The following is a 17274-nucleotide window of genomic DNA, read 5'->3' on the forward strand; positions in this document are numbered from 1 at the left end:
CTCTATCAATTCAGTGAAGTATCAGCATCATCTTCCTAGTACAATTGTGGGAATAAGTGGAAAATTCTTCATATAGTGTCTGACACACAATTGCTGCTTAGTAAATGGGTACCTGGGACATCTGCTTGATGTAGGCATCCTTTGTCTATTACTCGGTATAACCATAGGTGATGACTTCTTCTTCCTGACCCTGCTTCTTCCTGTCTAAAATCGATGCTTGTTTTCTTTTTTCACCCATATATGCTGTATCTCTCTGGAGCTTGTAATACAAGGGGAGAAAGTCAAGCTGTTGTGGTAGAGATTTTGTTTAAGGGGACTTGATCCCACATGGCTAAAAATGTTGTTGTTTCCTACATCTGAGTCCCTCTTTTCCAGCTACTGTTTGCAGTAGAGTCTAGACTGGCCCAAATGCCTGACAATTTAAACAAAGCTGTAAAGGACCCCACCCCCCGAATCTGCCATGGCCATAGTCTTGATTTTCTTAGGCTAAATGGTGCTTGAAGGTCTTCTGGCTCTGAAAGTAGTACTTATTCTTTGGCAAGGCTCCATTTTGTCACCTCTGCTTCTCTCTGCAGAGATTGCACAGCCAAACTTCTTTGTGGACTGGCCGTGTTGCATGCTTGTACTTCCATGACAACAATTCTACTTGTGTGGCTCTCATTTCAGCACTTACTAAATCATCCATCAGCCCCCCTAGAGCACTGAACCTCTACACTACAACAAAGTGTTTGTGGACACTACTTAAATTCCTTTTGGAAAAGATTACCCCCTTGCTAAAGTGAATATGTTTGTATGTTGACCTAAATATAATTTGACTTATAAGTGCCTCCTTGTCTATAAGCAGGTGAAAGTGTGGTTCTTTTCTTTTCAAATATAGTGTGGTACAATGTATGTAACACTGACCACATTAGTCATTGAATTTCTTTTTTAGATTTATGTGTGAGTATTTTGGCTGGATGCATTTGTGTGCACCATGTGAGTGCAGTGTCTGTGGAGGCCAAGAGAGGGCATCAGACCCTTTGGAAGTGGTGTTATAGATTGTTCTGAGGCATCACATGGATCCTGGAAATCACATCTGGATCCTCTGCAAGAGCTGCAAGAGCTCTTAACTGTGGAGCCATCTTTCCAACCCTGTGTTAGTCACTTTTAGCTGAGTGGCATAATCATCATTGTCCCATGAGGCACTAGCTCCTTCCTCAGACTGGCAAGTGCCCCTCTGTCTCTGTGGATTTGATGACTTGGGAGTGGGTGGGTAGGGGAGTGGGGGGGAGGGTATGGGGGGACTCTTTGGATAGCATTGGAAATGTAAATGAAGAAAATACCTAATTAAAAAAAAAAGATGTAAGAGCTGGTGGGGCTTGCAACATAAGACTGAAATAATAAAAATCTAAAAAAAAAAAAAAGAAGTAGAATTTTATGTAGTTTTTTTTTTCTTTGTGGCTGATTTCACAAACTGTAAATGCCCTCACAGGTCATATATTTTGCACTACATGTCAGAATTCCACTTATTTTTTAAATGCCATATCGTATTCAGTCAGATGGCTATGGCATGGCATCTTTGTCCCTTTATTTGTGGAGGGCTTGAGTTGTTTTTGTCTTTTGGCAATTGTGAATAATACAGCTGTGGACAGTCATCTCCAGGTGTTTATCTACACACCTGTTTTTCAGTTCCGTGGTATATACCTCAGAGTGGAAATGCGGGCCATTTGATGAGTCTAAGGTTGGTTAAAGCTGTTAAGCTGTTTTTCACAGCACTTCCTAGTATTCTTGTGTTTTATTAGACCCTATCTTTTTTATTAGGCCATTTATTGATGGATGTTTGAGCTATTTCTCAAGTGAGATTCCTTTATGTAAGGAGTCCACTGGTTTGAGAGAGAGGAGTAGGCACAGGCAATGAAATGTCAGGAAGTAGGACCTCATCCCATTCACATTTGCTCTCATTGGAGAAACAGTCTCTGTCCCCAGCTGCCCCCAGCTGAGGAAAAAAGGAAACCAGAAAGATACTTAGGGAAGCTAGGGTGTTGACCTCAGCTTAATGTGCTCGTTGTATGTCTTTCACAGCAGACAACACTAATTCCCTCAGGGGATACAGTTCCCTCCTGGAAGATGGCCACTGGGATCTCCTTCACTCCAGAAGCAATTCCACCAAAACTCACTCCTCAACACTTGACCCAGAAAGCTTCTCAGAGAGTAAGTAACACGGTGAGGACAGGGATGCTGTAGCATGTACCTTCCTTTGTAGAAGTCTTCCGTGCTTAGCAGACGGCTGGGCTGATGCTGAGGCTAAAGAATGACAACAATGTCTCCCCAGTGGTAGTGCGTATGAAGTATGACTGTGTGGGGAGCCGCCCTCACATTTGCCATTACAAGATGGCGCTGACAGCTGTGTTCTAAGTAGTAAACATAATCTGCACATGTGCAGGGGCAGTTTTCCCGCCATGTGTTCTGCCTTTCTCGTGATGACAACTGGGCCGATGGGCTGCAGCCAATCAGGGAGTAATACGTCCTAGGCGGAGGATAATTCTCCTTAAAAGGGACGGGGTTTTGCCATTCTTTTTCTCTCTCTTGCTTTCTTGTTCTTTCTCTTGCTTTCTTGTTCTTGTTCTTTTTCTTGCTCTCTTGCTCTCTAGCGCTCTTGCTCTCTGGCTCCTGAAGATGTAAGCAATAAAGCTTTTGCCGCAGAAGATTCCGGTTTGTTGCGTTCTTCCTGGCCGGTCGCGAGAACGCATGTAAGATGACTGCAGCCAGTGTCAAAATTGTAATGAACTTTTAATGTGGCCTGTCAGTCAAAGCTAAAATAGCTGATTATATTCATTCTTATTAAAGGGAACCTTCCTCCAAAACTATTTGCCAAGGGTCTGTGCATGTGTTTGCACTTGTGGTGGTGGTGGGAAGCATTACATTTTGGAATTGCAAAGTGCTCTTCTCTATTACACTGTGAGTGCCCATATCCACAGTAGCAATTGACTAGTCTTCTAAAGCATTTTCTGACATGCTCTGAACTGATAACATGTTTCTCCACCAAGGATGTCCTGTGTACTATGGTCTCTTTTGCTACAGTTAAGACAGATAGGAAAGCAGTGGCTCAAGGGTCCTAGGATTACAACACAGGCTATCATCAATCACTATGATTCTACTTCAGGATATTTTAGTTCATTTGGGAAGATATTGTCATTGTGTACTCATTCTGCCTGATAGCCAAAATCTAGGCAGGAACTACTAATTTTCTGTTGAAACCCTTAGCATTAAGATTTTGCTTAGTTTTCGGTGGCCTCACAGGAAGTTCCTTTAGTTAATGCTTGAAAATGAGGGTCCAAGAACAAGTTAGACAAATCTAAACTGAGCTGTGCCTATGGTTAAAACATGCTTGATTTTTAGAGAAAGTGATTGGTGTGCTGATCAGCTAAATCCATGGCCAGTGGAAGGACTAGAATCCAGGCAATCTAACCACAGCTGGAGAGCATGAAGCCAGATAGCAGGATATGTTCTGTGAGTAGGCAGACTAATCCAGTACCTTTGCCAGAGACCCTCCTCTTAGGGACTATAGGAGGCAAGGCCCTGATGGTGAACTAGGTGAAGACGAGACAGCAAACTAGAAGGCAAATGAATAAGGCAGTCAAAATGTCACAACAGATCAGGGACCCTACAAAGAGCCCAAGAGGACTAAATGGGTCCGGGGAAAATGCCTGGAAGAGCTGATTTGGGGTCATGCTTTATGGTAAAACACTGCCATTCTACTTGTCCTAATGGCAGCCTAGGGTGGGTGTGATTTGCATGGCAGGACTGTGGTGTGTGGATTGTAGTCTCTCTGGAGGTGAGACTCCCCTCCTACTTCACATCTTACTTCTTTCCTTCCTGCCCCCCACACAGGCTCTTTCCTGTGAATACCCTCAGAGCAGGAAGTGAGATGGCATGAAACAGCAGTTCTGCAAAGTGATCTCTTTTTCTTTGCCTGCTCTCTGGAGAGTCTGGCAGGGTGAGGTGAGAGGAAATGCATTGTTGATTGCTCCTCGGAGTCTTTTAAGAATTTTGAATCTGTTAGAAAATGCTGGGGAGGAGAGTCCTGGTTGAATGGTCAAGGTAGGTGAGGGGTCCCTAAAGGGAGAAAAACCCACCCTATTAGGCCAAAATGTAAATATGAACTTTTGCATTAATAAACAAATTGACATGAATAATTTAGTCCAGTGGCGCCTTTTGTTTTGATCCTGAATGGGAAAATTGCAGCAGCACTTAACGAATAGCCCCCAGTGACTTCCTCTGTGGCCAGGACATGCCCCAGAGTGGTGGGCTCTGCCCCCACTCAAACCTATGCATTCCCAATTAACACTTTTCAAAATGATATTTAGGGTGCTTTTTATCTTTATTTCTAATGAGGTTCCTTCCTTCCCTGCTGTCTTGCTACAAAGCTTGATGCTGTCTGAGTGTGTTCATATGGTGCTCGAGTGCGTTATCTGACCTTGATTGGTGTTTGGGGAGCCAGTTAAATAGATTACATGGGGGTTACCTTGGCAACTGTCTTCACTGATTTAGCAATGCGGTTCATTCTTGGACACAGGACTCTCGGCAACTCTGAGATCCCACCGCTGTGCGTTAATCATTAACACCGAGTTGGACATCAGCTCTGCCAGGCAGCAGCCCGGAGAGGAACTGGGGAAAGGCTGGAAAGAGTCTGCACCTGAGGCTTTTGAGCTAATACCAAGGAGACCACAAGGAACCCCAAAAGTGGAGCCACTAGAGAAAAGGATGGCAAGAAGCCATCTTGAGGTCTGGCTATCCTTTTGCCCATTGTCTTCAAGGCTATGAAAAAGCTCTCAAAGCAGGTTCCTTTGCTCTACATGCAAATTTGTGGTGATACTACCTACTTCTTCCCTAAGCTAGCAGGGTATCTATGTGTGCGGAGACTTGGGACCAGTCTGTCCCTTCTCTGGACCATCAGGATGTACAGATACAGAATCAGGATGCAGGATGAAGGATTGGGTCCAAAGGAAACGTGGCTTTCTTTTCAACTGACCTCATGGGATATCAGTAGTGCCTCTTTGTAGCACTGACGTGGTCTTCACCTGGCCTAGAATGACCTAGCTCTGTGGTTTATAGAATAGGCACCTATTCACTATGCTAAAATAATTCTAACTTTTTCGTCGAAAGCCAAAATTTGTCCTATGCCAAAAGAATTATTAAGTCTCTTTTTGGGTGAAAGTGAGTCACTAGGAGGCTAAATTGTTCAAACTGCACAGTTTCTGGAAACAGAGCTAGGATTCAAATTTAGACCAGCCTGCTTCTACCTAATACCCCAGTGTTGCACCTATACAGAAGCAATCTATCTGCCAGAGATAGACACTGCCAGGAAAAGAAGTGTCCCGAGGTGGGAGATTGAGGGCAAGGGCAGAAAGTAACTAGAGAACCATACTGTGCCTCCTAGTTGGCCAAACTTAAGAAACATCAAGTGAGAAGGCATAACACACAGCCTCAGTGAGGGGCTGAACTGCTCTATTATCTTCAGCCCAGATGGATCAAAGAACAATAGGGCTCTACCTGGCACACCTGTGTGCTCAAGTATGACACATTGCAAGTTTGCAAAGCAAGCTCAGGGCCATTTTTTTTTTTCTTGACTGTCTCAGCTACACAAAAAGGGAAGATAGCAAGGAATTAGCTTATCTTCCCAGTTGATCACTGGAGCCAAGAGAAGCTTTCTCATTGGCAATGTACTTTCTATATGTGTCATTGTGTTGCATTGTGAAGGCTTGATACGGCAACATTAACAAAAGCTACAAACAGCCCTCAAGGAGAATACGTTTGAAGACACATGGCCTTTGAAGTCCTGGATTTTATGGCTGACCATTCTGCACCAGCTGCTTATGGTAGTTTCTCTGAAGGATGGAGTATAGAGAATGCTGTTAGGAAGTATCTTGAACTGCTTTTATAAACCTCACATGCCCACCACTCCCTGTCCATGTGCCATGAGGTGAAAGCATGGGCTGGAGAGGCAGTAGAGCTGAATTCACACCTGACTTGGCTATTGTTTCCTCCCTCAGAATTGGTTTCCTGGAATAATAGCTACTTTGCTGGGTTGTTATAAAGAATAGAGATAATGTATGCAAATTTCTTTATCACATAGGTAATGGAATACTCTTGAATATTTTTAAAGCAAAAGTAGCATTAGATCTATGTTTTAAGAGCACAAAGAGAATAAGAGGGAGACATGGGTAAGTCTAGCAATAATCCAGGCAAAATGATGCAGGTTTGGACAGGGTAGTGGCAGAGGAGCTGGGGAAAGCAGATGAATTCTAGGCATGAATAAGGCACACACTAGAAAGCAGTGAGTGAAAGAGGGAAAAAGAAAAAGAGGGTGAGAGAGAGCGTGAGAGCAAGGTGGGGGCAGCAAGCCTAAAGAATCTGGAGTGATATCATCAGCTTTGGACAATGTGGAGTGTGGAATCCATAAAACATGCAGGTTTAATTGACTATGTGCACCATAACGCTGAGAGCTGAGGATATGTGGGACAATAAAGGGTGAAAAATGTTAAATCCCTGGAACTGGGTGAAATTACTAAGGGACAACAGGAGATTAAGAAAGCACCACCAATGCTTTTCACCAAGGAATAACAGGGTTGTTAATTGATTTCCAAAAGCTAAGCTCATGAAACACAGAGGATGAATTTCAGAGAGAAAGACCATGGGGAATCTGCTAAGTATGAGGGAGTCTTCACATTTCTTAATTAGCTGTGAAATAGCCCACATATAGTGCTCAGGCAAAGACATAGATAGCAGAATTGAGGAGCAGTCCACTAAGGGCAACATCAGTCCTCATGTGGTCCCCAAAACATATGCTTGCTCTATGGTGGGCACATCCAGCTTTTGACCCAGAAATTTTTGCCATCTTAAAACTCTAGTCTCCCTACTGAGAAGATGAAGATTTGTTAAGTTTCTGGACAAGGGTTAAGTGAACTGCTGGGCCAGTCAGCAAGAGTGAGGGCATGGGTTATAGAGCTCTGCTAATGGATGACTTCTAAGTCCATTAGGATCAAAACCACCATTACTTAACTTCCACTAGACCCTCAAACTTCCATCGCAAGGTACCTGAACACTAACATCTTAAATATTGAAATACCCAGAAAATGTCACATAGAGTTGGCCTGTCAAGAGAGTGACATACTTCACTGCCAGCAAATGTGGGTAAGCTTAGAAAAGGACAGAAGGAGATGCTAGGTATATCCAACAAGTTGTCAAGAAGAAAGGAAGGAACTGCTGTTTTGTTTTCAAAGCCCATTCCCTGTCCATTGGCTCATGATACTCCATGGCCTTTGAAGAAACAGAACAGAAATCTTGGTGATTTGACACTTGGGGAAATAGAGGCTCAGAAGAGGTAATAAGAAGTGTGCTTCAATAGAACTGTTATTGGACAAGAACTTCTGCCTCTTAGCTCACAGTAGACTGCTTCATTTTTGGCTTAGGCAGCTATGTGTTTAGGCTAGTCTCCCCTACTTCTCAAAGATGAGTATTTCATTTCAGACAGGTTAATGAAAATGAACAGTTGTCAGCATGTTACTGTTTAAAATCATGCTTTGTGATGCGAGTATTTACACTAGGGTAATTAGGAAATGCTACCAGAACACTGTTAGCCCCAGGACACTGGAGACCAACCTTGTAGAACCACAGGCTATATTCATAATCTAGGCGCCTATGAGGTATGGTTCAGTAATGTGTGTAAAAACCAGCCACCTTGGAATCAGATGATAAAGGGGTCCAAGGGTCAGCACTCTGTCTTCAAAATGTTTCCAGCACCTGCCCCAGGCACACCCAACTGACTGTGCTGATTTACTACTAAGATCAATAAATAAGAGAATTCCCACTTCCCCCACTTGTCACACCAAGTCTGAAATTATGAGTTCGAGGAAAGTGGGATTCTGACACTGGGTCTCATTTCACTTTTATTATATTATCTTGGATATTGAACACATGTGTCGTAGCCTTTTAGCTTGACTTAGATCATTATAAAAAGAGGGAAAACATATTACACCAATTCCCAAGGATTCAAAGACACAGGAATCCTAAGCTATAAAAGACACCATTTAAGAAGAAATAAGAGCTCTACAAAAATAGGTATATTGTTTGTTGGACATTGTCTCATTTCTAATAGAAAAACAAAATGAGTTTGGGAATTTCAGCCTAGTGGAGTGCAAAGAGTTACAAAGAAGACCATCTCTGCTGTTCATCCTTAAATAAATAGCTGCTGTTCTTGCTTGTTAAAATGTAAAATTTCCAGATCTAAATGTCAGAGAATTCTAGGAAAAATTGCAAAACCATTACTTCATAAACATGTAATTGTGCTATTACTGCTAAATGTGATGACATTCTATAAATATCACAGTTCAGGCCTCCTGGTCTATAAATAGATCCAGTTAATCACCGGAAATACATTTTATTTCTTGAATACTAATGGAGTAATTACAGAGTCCCCATTTTCTGGTGCCAGAGTCCATTCTCAGTTTTGTCGGTATCTTTTCCTCCTCAGGAACCCACCATGGAACATAAATCCTCTTCAATAAGTATGAAGACAAGGGCAATGGAGAGGACATTGGTTCCATTTTCATAGCCCAGCCTAGAACCATGAGAACTATTCTGAATGTACTGCTGAGGCCTGCACTCAACAGTAGAATAGACAGAAGTCTATACTGCACTGAGTGGTGTGGCCTTAGCAGAGATGTGGAGGCAGCTCATTAGATCAGGACAGGATGTAGCAGAGTCCAAAGCAATAGCAAGACAACTAGATTGCCTCCTCCTCAGCACCAAACCAAACTAGAAGGCTGAGTCACAGGGTGAATCCCAAGTGACTCAAATTGAAGCCCTTAAATCTGTTATACTTTCCCAGTGTTGTGCTGGTGGCTATACATATCCACTAGACCACAGGCTTGGCTGCTATGTAGCCTAATCATGTGTCTCTATTTACACAGTGAAAGTTATTGCATGGCTTGTTACAAAGTAGAATGCATTCTTTTCATCCCTATATAGAATGGGTGGCATCAAAAATTCTGTTCAAGAACAGATTGTGAGCTACTTGGCAAGTCTGTTTCCTTCTCTTGAGCTAGTAAAAGAGAAAGTACCCAAGGAGTTAAAGAGGTCTGTAACCCTATAGTAACAACAACAATATGAACTAACCAGTACCCCCAGAGCTCGTGTCTCTAGCTGCATATGTATCAGAAGATGGCCTAGTCAGCCATCATTGGAAAGAGAGGCCCATTGATTTGCAAACTTTATATGCCCCAGTACAGGGGAACGCCAGGGCCAAGAAGTGGGAGTGGGTGGGGAGGGGAGTGGGGGGGTGGTATGGGGGACTTTTGGGATAGCATTGAAAATGTAAATGAAGAAAATACCTAATAAAAAATTACTAAGTCCAAAAAAAAAAAAAAAGAAAAATGTAAAATTTCTGCCCCTTGACCAGTGTCATAGGTCTGCACAAAGCCTCACTCAAGCCATCACATTTTCTATGGAGCTCCCTACAATCCCTGTCTGAGTACTTATGCTACTAGACTGGAGATTTCACCAAGGGAGAACTGTGCAATCCAGTCACATAGCTGGACTGTGAACACAGGTCTAGCTACTAAAATTCCAGAATGTATGAAGGATTGGTGGGAGAGTGGACATTGCCCTCAGCTAATAAAATAGGCACACAAGAAAAATTAAAAAAATAAGGGGCAAGGGAAGGAAAAACCTTGATAATTAAAAGGACAAACAGAATTTGGGTACTGAACAAAATTGTTAAGGAGTTTTCTGGTAGTCAGAGCAAAACCACAACCAAAAGATATAAGACTCTATGTGACTATTTCTAAGCTTAGCAAGTTGATGTCCATGGGTGTAGTTCTGCCAGGATTTGTGCTAGTGAGCTCACAGGGCTTTTTTAAAAGCCTAATTTTCCATGTATTGGGAGTGGAGGAGAGAAAGGGCTATAAAGAGGAGAGAGGGGCATCCCACAGCACACATGTGGAAGTCAGAGGACAGCTTTGTTGAGTCAGTTCTCTTCTTCCACCTTCACATGGGTTCTACAGACCAGATTCAGGCCACCAGTCTTGTGTGGCAAGTACCTATATCCACTGAGCCATCTTGCTGGCCCTTTGCTGGCCCTTCACTAGCTTTAAATGTTAGCATGTGGATGCTTTTGTATGATGTCCTAACTGAGTAATTATTATCCCCTCAATAAATCCTCCTTTAACTAAGAGCAATTTGTTTCAGTGTTTGGCACTGATGTCCATCCAGTGATATGTTGGCTCAAGGGACAAGCTGAGTGAGATAGAGGATAGTGAGTCAGGTCTCGGGGATCTTGTATTCAAGAAGAAAGAAAAGACTCCTCCTCGGGAGTTGTCAAATGGCATCTCATAGACTATAGCCTTCCTCAGAAAAAGATTTGCTTCTCAGTGCCTTCTGGTGACCAAATCCTTGGGCAAGGAAAGTCTGGCTAAAGCATTCTATCCAAACATAAGTGACCTAAGACTTTTCCATCTCCAAATGGCTAGTAACTGGATGTTCATGTGGCTTCAGTTTGAGTGCCTCTGGAATTGGATCTATTTCATAAGTCAGGATAGTAGGCCTCATACAGGGGACATACCTAGATACCAACAACCCCCAAATCCAGTGGTGTGAATTCCATGTGTTCTCATGTCTTACTAAGTACATTGGTCGGGAAAACCAATGTGATCACCAAAGCCTTTGATCACATAAGCCTTTAATGGGCTGTTTTCCTTTGTCACTCGTTACCCATACAGAAACATAGTTGGAGGTTTACTCCATACAGCAGTTCTGCGTGTCTACTCCATCTCTGACAACTGGTTCAGGCACAAATGAAGACATTGTAGTTCACAGTCTAAGGAAGACAATAACCATGGGAAAATATAGTCCCCAGAGTATACTGGCAAACATGAGAAGAATATCTTTTATTTAGTCAGCCTTCCTGTGTAGCCCTGGCTGGCCTGGAACTTTCTTTGTAGATGAGAATGCCCTTGAATTCACAGAGATCTCCCTGTCTCTGCTTCCACAGTTCTAAAACTAAAGATGTGTAATACAAACTCTGGCCATAACTTTTCTAATCTTAGCCCAAAGACTAAAGGAGCATAGTAGGCAGTGGCAGGCCATTAAAGCTGAGAAACTTTGGGGTCTTTGTAAACACACGATGCCACTCATAATTTATCTTGAGAACAATGGAAAGTCTGAAGGGAGCTGGGATAAGAGAAATGGCCCTGTACTTGCCACACAGTGGATTACAATGTATAACGGAAACATTCCAGAGAGAGGTGTGGGTCTGGAAAAAAATGCTGCAGGCAATGTGGTTCCCTATTGGCTGAGTGACTACATAACTAGTGGGCAGCATTGTTCATACATGAGATGAACATACTTTGCTGGATGCCAAAAGAACAACCACAAATAGTCACGCTGCCCCTTATCAAAGCCTGAGAGATCATCCGGACAAAGTTCAAAACTTGTCAAGGACCCTGCTAAGTCATACAGATTATCAGGAGAATGGAGGGGAGATAAGGGAAGCCATAGTTCACTTCTAGTATTCAGATGCTACGACCAGACCTTTGTTCCTTATAAGCCTTGCTTGGAGGATCAGACCCATCTCTTTCAGAAAAGCCTGTGTGTGTAACTAGCAGCTAGACAATAAGTAACACTTAAAAGCAAGTAATGAGATGTTCATAATACTGGCCTACCTCCTTTGTCTTGAGTTTCCATTCCACTCTCTCCTACCAACCTGTGGGTCTTGGGCCTAGATTCCAGGAGACAGTGCTGCAGGTATGGGCCTGTTTACTTTCTTTCACTTAGAAATGGGAGTGTCCCCAAAGGCCCAGCTGGCTCTTTGTTTAGAAATTAGTTTAGAGATATTAGCTAGCAGATTAAAAATTTCATATCAGATTTGCTAAAAAATCTCTTTCCTTCCAGATTTCATTTCAGATTCTAGACTAATGGATTTTTCTGTTTGATTCTGGGGGAAGATGACACTTGTTAAAGGAGAGGCTGATGAAGCTTAACCTGAGGATGGTAAAAGGCTACAAGAATATTTATTCACCATGCCTTTTAGGTGTGCAGCTCCAGTAGACATCAGCTGTAAATCCTCCCAGCCCTGGCCTCCGTTCTCAATTTGTTCTGCTTCTTAGCCAAGTGATCCCTAAAGTAGTTCCTTCTCTGGTATTGTATACAGCACTCTGTGCATGGCACAGAATTTCAATGGTTTTGCCCTGGGAATCTGACAAACAACCTGGACATAGATTGAGTATACTCTCCCTGGTATCAAAAGCTGGGTATGACTATGTCTAATGCATGGTGTTGGTTAACCCACAGATCAAAGCCACTCCATGGGCTCAAAGCACATAATACAGTGTTCTATCAGTTGGACCCACTAATTCTAGTTTCTAGAAGTGAAAATGGGTGGAAGAAATGGGCTCACAGTTGCTTTTCTATAAACTGCTCTCTCTACTTAGTAACCCAGAAAAGCAAGGGATGATGAGTGGGAAGGACTACAATGCCATGATGATTTAAAGTTTGTGATTCTCTAAGAAACCTCAGTACAAGGGTTCAAAGATTAACTGAGGCCCCTGAACAAGTGTGATGCCAAGCTGGGATTCTGACTTAGGTCTCTAGTTTCTAAGCCTTGACTTGTTCTGCTACACCACACTGCTCAGTACTAGGGAGCACAGGCAGCTTTTAGAGTCTGCTTGCTGACTGGAATAGCCTCTAAAGTTCAGAATTAAGGTAAGATCCTGTTATTGAAATGCAGGTGAGGTTCCATTGTAGACTAAATGTAGCAATTCCTTCATGAGACCAACAAGGAAGGTATCAAACTGCCCCGGGGGGCAGTGAGCAGGTTGAGCAGGGAGTTATCTCAAAATTGTAATCTGGAGAAGTATAGTGCCAATACAAGTACGTTTTATGTTCTGATTAGTCCAAAGGGATTCTTTCTAGGAGGTTTGAAGAGCCTAAGAACAAGAGTATGCAGTAGTGTCTGGGTTTGGTGGCTGTTTATGGGATGGATTCCTGGATGGAGTAGTCTCGGGATGGTCCTTCCTTCAGTCTCAGCTCTGAACTTTGTCTCTGTAACTCCTTCCATGGGTATTTTGTTCCCCATTCTAAGAAGGAACAAAGTTTCCACACTTTGGTCTTCCTTCTTTTTGAGTTTCATGTGTTTTGCAATTTGTATCTTGGGTATTCTAAGTTTCTGGGCTAGTATCCACTTATCAGTGAGGACATATCATGTGTGTTCTTTTGTGAATGGGTTACCTCACTCAGGATGATATCTTCCAGATATATGCATTTGCCTAAGAATTTCATAAATTCATTGTTTTTAATTGCTGAGTAGTACTACATATGCCAGAAAGATTTTGCTGACAGCACCCTGATATAGCTGTCTCTTGTGAGGCTATGCCAGTGCCTGGCAAATACAGAAATAGATGCTCATAGTCATCTATTGAGTGGAACACAGGGCCCCCAATGAAGGAGCTAGAGAAAGTACCCAAGGAGCTAAAGGGGTCTGCAACCCTATAGGTGAAACAACAATATGAACTAACCAGTACCACCAGAGCTCATGTCTTTAGCTGCATATGTAGCAGAATATGGCCTAGTAGGTCATCAATGGGAGGAAAGGCCCTTGGTCTTGCAAAGATTATATGCCCCAGTACAGGGGAATGCCAGGGCCAAGAAGTGGGAGTGAATGGGTTGGGGAGCAGGGGGAGGGGAGGGTATAGGGGACTTTTGGAGAGGAAACTAGGAAAGGGGATAGCATTTCAAATGTAAATGAAGAAAATATCTAATAAAAATTAACATTAAAAAAAAAGAACTAGAGTATGGTGACACTGAGGGCAGGTAAGCTGAGATGGAGAATAGCCATTAAAAATGTACCTGGAACTCCCAATGGAAGTTTAGAAGTTTAGACCCAGGAAGGTGGCCCAAACTGACATAGGACCTGGGCTGTTCCAAGTCTTGGTCAGACAAGCTTCCTTTTACAATGGGTAGCAATGCAGAATTATACACTTAATCAACAGTCTGAGAAAGGAAAAACAAACCTGAGTCCTCAGCCTTAAATGTAACGTTTATCAGTGACTTTCCCCAACTCCCAGTACACCCTCACAAAGGGTTCAAGTAATGTGGAAGAAGGGGTAGAAAGATTACAAGAGCAGGAGCAGGTGGTCAAAAACGCTGTCTTTTAGCTGTAACATGACTACCACTTTCATGAACTTACAGCAGCTATCTGTACCTGCACAAACTTCAGCATGGATGGGAGATGCTCTCCAGGTCCCCTGCCTTACTAGGGAACTATTGATAGTTGATAGCTTTTAGCCCAGTGGTTCTCAACCTTCCTAATGCTGCAACCTGTTAACACGGTTCCTCATGTTGTGGTGACCCACAACCACAAAATTATATTCATTGCTACTTCATAACTGCAATTTTCCTACTGTTCTCAATAGTAATGTAAATATCTGTGGTTTTTGATGATCTTAGGCGAGTCCTGTGGAAGTCATTCTACTTCCAAAGGGTTTGTGACCCACAGGTGGAGAACCACTGCTCTAAAGGACGAAAATCATTGTTTTTTGAAAGTGTGGCCATTGGGAGGTTTTCTGTATTCCAATAGATGGCCCCAAGCCCAAGCACATATGGGAAACACTAGATTTAGTATGGCATCAAAAAAAAAAAAGGCATAAAGTTTGGAAGGGGCATATTGGAGAAGAAAAACGGGGAGTTGGAGGAAACAAATAGAGTTGGATACAAACATGGTTCATTGCAAACATTTATGAAAGTCTCAATAAGAAAAAAGTCATCTAAAGATTTTTAATTTTAAAAATTAAAAAAAATGCATCCTAAGTTCTAATGAGTGAGTAAATAACTCAGAGTCAGAGGCTCAGCTAAGTGTGCTCTCAGCCCTTCACACTGAGTAGAATTGGAAAGTGGCACAAAACCCATAAAAACCCTTCCCATAAAGATGGCAGAGAAGAAGAGTTTAAACTGATTAGAAATATATTTGGTATGTGAGTACTTGCTGCCAGGTTGATAGGCAATGATCAACCAGCTACTCAAAGAATCTGCTTTGAGCCCCTGTTAATGTACACTGACTTGAGTTGGAAGTGAAAATATATTTCTAACCAGATGGAGAGAGAGCAAATGTTGGGCAGAGATGAGGGCAATTCACTCCAACTGCACTGATAAAAAGTTTTGGATTGAACAAAGACTGGACTCTGGAGTCTCTTTCTTGTCATAACTTGATGGACCCGCATGAAATATATTGAACTGAGCTTAGTTTGGATACTTCTCGTTTATGTAACATAGATGATCATTCTCCTCCCCAAACTGGATTTTTAGTCTTCTCTCTAACTCCTCTTTCCAAATTACAGCTTCCGTAAGGCTTAAGTCTTCCCTTTTATAACATATAAAAGGGGAAGTTTTATAATCATAACAACAGACTGGGGGCAAAATGGGCTACATGGTCTGAAACTGTCTCAAAAAATTTTTTTTAAAAAAGCTGATATAGTGACTGAGTTGGTGGCTCAGTTGGTGAGGTTATTTTCCTCATAAGCACAAGTGCCTGTGTTTGAACCCCAGCACTCAGGTAACAAGCTGGGTGTGGCCTCCTACACTTGTTACCTCAGTGGCATGAGAGGTGGAGACCACTGGGCCTTTCTGGTGTCAGGCTTGCAGGAGAGAGAGGAGAGCATAAGTTCCAGGTACAGGAAGGGATCCTGCCTCAAGTTAATAAGATGGGAAGTGATAGCAAATGACACTCAAAGCCCTCCTCTGTCATCCCACACACAACTTTATGCATAGACCACTTGTACATAGACCACATTCACAGATATACATAAATATACAATAAATAAATAATTTGAGGCTTTAATATGATATGTTCAGGGACTAAATTCTTGAGGTTAAAGCTGTTCTTGCAGAAGCCACAGGAAAGAAGAGATGCATACAGCTGTCCTAAATCCATCCAGACCTTACATCTAATCAGTATGCATTGTTCATGTGCACTGAGCCCCAGCTTCTGTGTCTGTCAATCAAGAGCATCTGTGATTTGATCTTAACTTCTCCACCTACACCTGTCTCCAACTTTCAGTTTTCCTTGAGTTCTCTGTGTTCTTTCCAGGTTCTCTAATTTGATTTACACTGTTCCATCCAGGTAAAGGTATTTTTTTTTGCCTTTTTCTCTTCTTGTGGTAATCCACTAACTTTCAAGGCTTAGTGCAATGTCAACTTCTCCCTGAGGAGGCCTTCCTTGAGAGCAGGGTATAGATACTGATGAACTCTGTTCAAGCTAGAGGAGTTGCTTAGGAAATGTTTGTGCCCATTCTGTTTACTAACTGTTCCTCATCATCAAGGAATTATTCGCCTTCCTCTGCTCCCATTGCAGTTTGCTTGTTCTTGGGTCAAGGGAGACTTTCATCATTAGCCAGGACGCAAGAGACAGCTATTTCTAGGTTGACCTTAATTCCAACCCTTAAATTATCTATCATGGTCTATATTACTTTTCTCACTGCAGTATCAAAATTCATGGCAGATGCTACTTAAGGAAGGAAGAGTTTAGTTTTACCCATGGTTTAAGAAATAAACCTTTTTTTCATAATGGAAAGGCATGGAGATGCAAGTATGAAGCAGTAGTCACATTCTACCTAAAGTCAGGAAGCATAGAGAAATGAAGGTCAGTACTCAGTTTGCCTTCTTCACCTGCCTTTTTATTCATTCTTGGACCCATCACATAGGATGGTACAACCTACATTAATAGTGGGCACTCCCTCTTCAGTTAATCTTCTCTATAAATATCCATACATACATACCCAGTCAAGTTGCCACCACAAATAGATATACTAGTATTTGTTTCACACTATTGTTGTACAATAGATACAGATACTTCCAATTCTAAATTCTCACTAGATACAGTTAGAAAACAGGTGAGTACCTGTCTATGGAGCTCTGTGGTAGAGCACTTGGCTAGTATAGGTAAGACCCTAGATTCGACCCTAAGCACAACAAAATTTAATTGATTAAATCAGTTTTAAAAATAAAAATAAGAAAGAACCACAAGCAGACAAACAAACAAGAGAAGGAATGTGGAGGTATGAAAAAAAAAGTAGAAGCCATGGAGGGGTGCTGCTTACTGACTTCCTCCTCATGGCTTGTTCAGCTTCCTTTGCTGAACCTAGAATCCCCTGCTTACATGTAGCACTATCCAAATTGGCAGTCAATTAATCAAGAAAATGACCCACAGGTCCATCTGATGGAGGTATTTTTTCAATTGAGACTCTG

The sequence above is a fragment of the Mus musculus genome, chromosome X (genome assembly GCF_000001635.26).
Source record: "Mus musculus strain C57BL/6J chromosome X, GRCm38.p6 C57BL/6J".
NCBI lineage: Eukaryota > Metazoa > Chordata > Mammalia > Rodentia > Muridae > Mus > Mus musculus.